A 6,000-nucleotide genomic window follows, 5' to 3' on the forward strand; every position below is an offset into this window, starting at 1 on the left:
AGTAATGGTGGAATGTGAAATTCAAATTTTGGAATACAACCCAAGTACCATTAATGAAACCCACCACGACAACTTGGGCATAAACATATTAAATCTGTTTCTCCAAACCAATTTAACAGTCAACTATTTTGTTAGATACATTAAGTCATTAACCAGTAACCACTCTGGACCTGGGCCTGGGCCTCGATCTGGGCTGACCCCTAATTTATCCTCACTGTACCGTACTGGGTTTGCTTTTGCACAATTTGTCATTTGGTGGCTGTGGGTGGTCAATTCACATTAGGTGTGATCGTGAGTGGCTGGTGAGCATTTCGGTCCCAACAGATTGATTGCAATTAATAAGTAAGCCCAATGGGCTGACACATACATAGACAAGATCCACGAGCGACAAAGGCACAATCAACCGAATATATAGTCACCACTCATTCTAGGCGATAAAAAAAATTAATGAATAATAACAGCAACAAGAAATTAGAAACCATTGCTTGCTTCTCTTATCCGGTTATCCTTATCTAATCACACATCTGCAAGTTGAGCATGCTATGAATAAGTGAAAGAAATTTCCTAACCAATTTTAGAGTCGATTTCTCCATTCTTGTAGTGTAAATCATTTTCAGCACCAAATTTTTAGCTTGTTTGTATTGGCAGTGATGACATTTTTATCTATACTATTATAAAAATTACGAATGAGGGTGTCAAATTATTCTTAACTAAAATGCCCGCATTTGTTATTTAGTCTATCTCTAATTATATACGTTAAAAATATAATTTCAATTAATGCTTTTCACCTCATTTAATCCATTATTATCAACTCTTGTATTTAAGGTATTAACTCCTATTCTCTCTTATTAAATCCCACATTTAAGTTATTTTTCACTGATAAATGATACTAATTAGATTTATGTCCAATAATTTTAACAATATAAATCCATATATTTTAAAACTTAATCAAAAACAAAATCATTTTTATCCAAGTGATGACTAAGCAATTCAACTATTTGAAACAAATTAGACAACCCAAGAAGTCATAGTTAGATAATAAAATTTTTAAATAAAAATAGATATAGAAAAATTACAAAAAAAATGTAAAAAAAATACACGTTTATGGTATTTTTTATTTTTCAAATTAAAAAAGAAGTGTAATAAACAATAATTATTTTTATTGATGATGAAAATGAAATACGTAATCCAAAACTGACCAAAAAATTAAATTATTTGCCTTTTTAGCGGAGATCAATAATTCAACTTTTGGATCAAATCTACCAACCTTTAATATCATAATGAAATCAATAAAATCAATAAGGTATAAAAAACACAAAAATAAAAAGTTACATAAATTTTACAAAAAAAAAAGCATTTGGGCACATGTATAATATCATATATACATAACAGTATTATTTTTACACACATAGAAATAAAAAAAATTATAGAAAAAATTAAACACATCTATAACTCCATATTTACACTATTATTAAAAATATGAATAATTGTGATGTTCAAAATGTAGTTTGAACTACAATTTTCATGTCATTCAATTCCCTCTCTTTAAATCTTACATTTGTTTTGATAAATGAATAAAATTATATATAATAAGAAGATAAAACATTACAAATAGAAGAGTCTAGCCAAGTAGATAGGCCTGTCAATGATACCCAAAAATTTGCAGCATAATATGAGGCGCTTATGTAATCAGATTCAAATTTTGCAATCTGCATCTGATTAATAGTGAAAAAATATAAAAAATAATAATAAATAGATGAATTTTATAGAAAATTTTAGATATACTATTCCTATCATTATCATCATATAGAATTGTCATGTGCAAAGCACGTGCATACTTACTAGTATATTTACTAAAACAATTGAAAATTTGTTCATTAAAAATGTAATAGGGTTTTAGATTTTTTTGGATTTTTTACTAGGATACCCTTCTTTTTGAAGTTATGCACCCCCTTTATTGTAGGGGCAACAATATAATTTGAATACTGTTATTCAGTTCATTCAATCCTCTCATTAAATCTCACGTTAAAGGCATTAGCTCTCGTTTTCTCTCATTGAATCTTATATTAAATGCACTTTTGTTTTACATCACTAAATTTTATTAATTATATATATACATAATAATTTTAATAGTACAAAAAACTTAAATTTTAAAAATTGTCCCATAAGTAAAGCCATATTTTCATCTACATGGGTGTAATAAGTTCAACCATTTTAGGTCAAATGAGCCAACTCATAATGCCATGATTAAACAATAAAAAATCAAAAATAGATAAAATATAAATATATAAAAAATAAAAAAAAAACTATAGAAAAATTTGGATACAACTTTAATATTATATATTTGTCTTATTAAACAAAAAATAAATTAGACAAATTATAAATATTTATTAATGATGAAAATGGAATGTAAAGTTTAAAACCAACTCAAAACCATTTGCCTATTCTCCTACATAAGTAATATATCTAAGGTATTAGCTCTCATTCTTTCATTAAATCTTATATTTAAGGTATTTTTGCTTCTCATCGTCAATTTTAATAATTAAATCCACAAGATTCAATCTATGGTTTCATAATGAAATAGTAATGTTTTTAAAATAAATAAAATACAAAATAAAATTTTGGGTGTGCCTCTAGTATCATATATTCATTAAATAAATAAAAATTATCTTTATTAATGATGAAAATGGAATATAAAATTTAAAATTGACTAGAAACAAAGTCACTTTTCTATTGGGGTGGTGGGTCATTGGTTTAAACATTCAAGCCAACTGGGCCAACCCATAATGTTAGAATTAAATATATAAAACACAATTATAAAAATTGTTTAAAAATTTTGGGCACATCTCTATTCTCCCATATTATATATTCATCATATTAAACAACATGTATAATAAACAATGATAATAAGGATAATTGTTGTTATAATTTAAAATTAACATGTACAACACATGTACACATGCATTCACTAGTAAGCACTATAAACATAAACCACAGACAAAGTTAATATTATTGTTGTGTTCAATTTAGACTGAAATAAACCTAAAAAATCACATAAAAACTCAAATTGTTTATTTTTTAATTAGAACTTTCATTAATTATTATGGATACAGCAAGTGATCTAATAGTTTACTATATTAGTGTTTTGAGATAATATTATAAATGTGCAAAATTTCTCACAATTTTTTAAGGCTCCAATTTTTTTAAATGTAACTACATCTTATAGTCAACATGAAATAAATCATCACTGATTCTTTGCTGAACATGTAAACCAATTTTTGGGCAATGTCAATGTCCAGATGAAATATATCTAATTCTCTATTCATTTAAAGCAAGTAGTTGGCCTCTACCTATGTCACGTTTAACAACATGCACAGAACAGACACATACAATGGACTAGATTGGACCCAGTTATAGTTAAGTCCAGGTCCCAGTATTAGGACCTTGGCCGCATGCCCACACATCTGGACCATAGTTGGCAGATCCATATTCGGCCCACTCTCTAATTTCCAATTTCGTTCTGATAAAGGTTGAATTCTAAGTTGAACCGACCTCACAAGAAGATCCAAATATGAGAGTGGATCATATCTAAATGTTGTCCTGCTTACATCTCCTTGTACTCTTTGATGATCCACTCGCATTTCCACCGTTTATTAAGCTTCCGATCATCGTTATATTTGAATTTCCTTCCATCCACAAGCTTGTCCTTCCAACAAACCAAACATTAATGTGGGCGAAGCAGTTGTGGTTCCTATAGTCAACGGTTTATTCGTCTATGTGCGATCTATTTATTCTTTATACGTACAGGCGTTCTGTAAAATTATCAATGCTAAAAGCATTTATGGGTTGTAAGAAGACTACCTGCATCTAATGACCACAAAGCTTCTTATCATCAAGAGTTGGGGATGGGGATTAATAGGGATCCCAATGAGGATAGAGTGAAGTCCCTGTCTCATTCCGATTTTCATTATATATATTATATTATATATATATATATATATATATATATATATATATATATATATATATATATATATATATATATTAAAATATATTTAAAATATCATTTATATTTTAACTTTTTTTTTTATTATAAATAAGTCTATTTTTCTAAAAAATACTTTAAATTAAAAAAAAAATCAAGGATTCAGGCCCTTGCGAGCAATTTGTCTCTATTGGGAATTAGTGATGGAATTAACTTTTATCCCTGACAGAGATTGGGGTCAAAGACAGATTTGTTTCAAAATCAGGGCCAGGATGAAGAATATGGTCCCTGCCCTGAACCCGTCCGTTGCCATTTAAGATGGACCATTTCTAGTTGTTTCGGGCAATGTCCCTTTCTTAGAATTACACAATCTGAACTCATCTCCATGTTTTATTTTTTCATTTTAATGATCAGGAAAAACTGAAAAAGCTAGATTTGAGCTTGAGCAGCCTGTTACAGTCTTTTAATGTCCTACTCTGGCCATTAAAAGCTCTTAAGCAGTAGCCTGAAGGTCCATCCCTGCTAGTAAAACGAATAAACCTTAACCTAGTCAAGCCCATTAAGGAGATGATAGCAGGTTCAGAGCAAGCAAGAGGAGCGCCCCACCCTACAACCAACCAACATCAGAAACAGTTTCCATTGACAGGGGAAAAGAGGGAGGAGTGATTTGTACACACACCAATGTGTGATAAAGGGGCATATCTCACCCTAATCATCAGTCAAAAGAAGTACAAATTTATCAAAAGTCAAAAGAAGTACATGATGTAAAAGGCAAAAACACCCCTACCTTGTATATATTGACTTTAGTGGATCCTTAATTCCTTATTAGCAGAGTTATATTATGTCTTTGAAAAAACAAAAAACAAAAAAGTATAGTGCCCAGAGCAGCACACCGACAAGCAGATGCATGTCTAATGTCTTATGGCCCTTCAACTAAACATGTATTGTGAATTAAGCATTCTTCGGATTCTTCCAGAATTGATTGCCACTATTATGCTGTGTTTGGTTCGAAAGAAAAGGGTTCCTTTCCCTTCTTTTTCTTTCAAATATCAACCACAGCCTTGATGATACGGCAACTGTGGAATCTTAAACAAACATTAATAATTTAATCTAAATTAACATTAATAGCAATGTTATTAAGGAAAATGGAGATTTGAATTGGGAGTATAGAACTGTAGAAGCCGTAAAACAGTCAGCGTCCTCCATCTATTACTGGCGATTAGTAATGCATGGAGGTTAGAGGATTGGACCCAATGAATGGATTCATAAAAAATGAGTAGTTGAGGTTAGAATAGTGACCATCACAACCTGTTCGATTGACCATTTTAGCTGTTGACTTTGGGCAGAGCACAGTGCTTAGTTTCATCTTAATCAGTAGATCACAAAAGTCTCCTCTCAAGTGATCGCTTGTACCAGACCTGGTCCTGGACCTGATATGAACCATAACATCAGGCGTCCCAGCTGGACAACGACATCTACGACGCCATGATTAGGGTGGTCCCCCAATTAACCAAGTCTTACTCCTACAAGTCTCGTTATATGAAGCCTTTTCGTTTCTCAAACAAGTGAAAGACTGGGTTGAATTTGCCTGGATTGACATTTGACAATCCCAGAATTGGGATTTGATCCTCAGAGGCACCTAACACCGTTTTCAGTCACACTCCACCGTGCATTAGGATCATCTCGCATGAATAATAACACGTAAGTATGGGATATGTTACCGATACATGGTAGGATGTGCCATCAGTGTGAGTAACAGATCCAGACTCAGCTTGGAGATCAGCTTCAGTGCTTACAAGACCATGCTTGCACCGTTTATACAGATTTTTACAGTTGTGCATTGAGAATACTATTGATGCAAGGCTGTTAGGGATTGTGCCAACAGTGTGAGCACCACCTTGTGAGCACTGAAGCCAATTTCCTATAATTAACTGGACAGGTTGAGTGGATTCAGTAGGAACATCTCTTTTTATTGATTGGAGATATTTCCACACTCGGGATCTGCTATCCACCAA

Source organism: Nelumbo lutea, chromosome 5 (assembly GCF_056320005.1).
Source record: "Nelumbo lutea isolate HS-2025 chromosome 5, American lotus-T2T, whole genome shotgun sequence".
Taxonomy (NCBI): Eukaryota; Viridiplantae; Streptophyta; class Magnoliopsida; order Proteales; family Nelumbonaceae; genus Nelumbo; species Nelumbo lutea.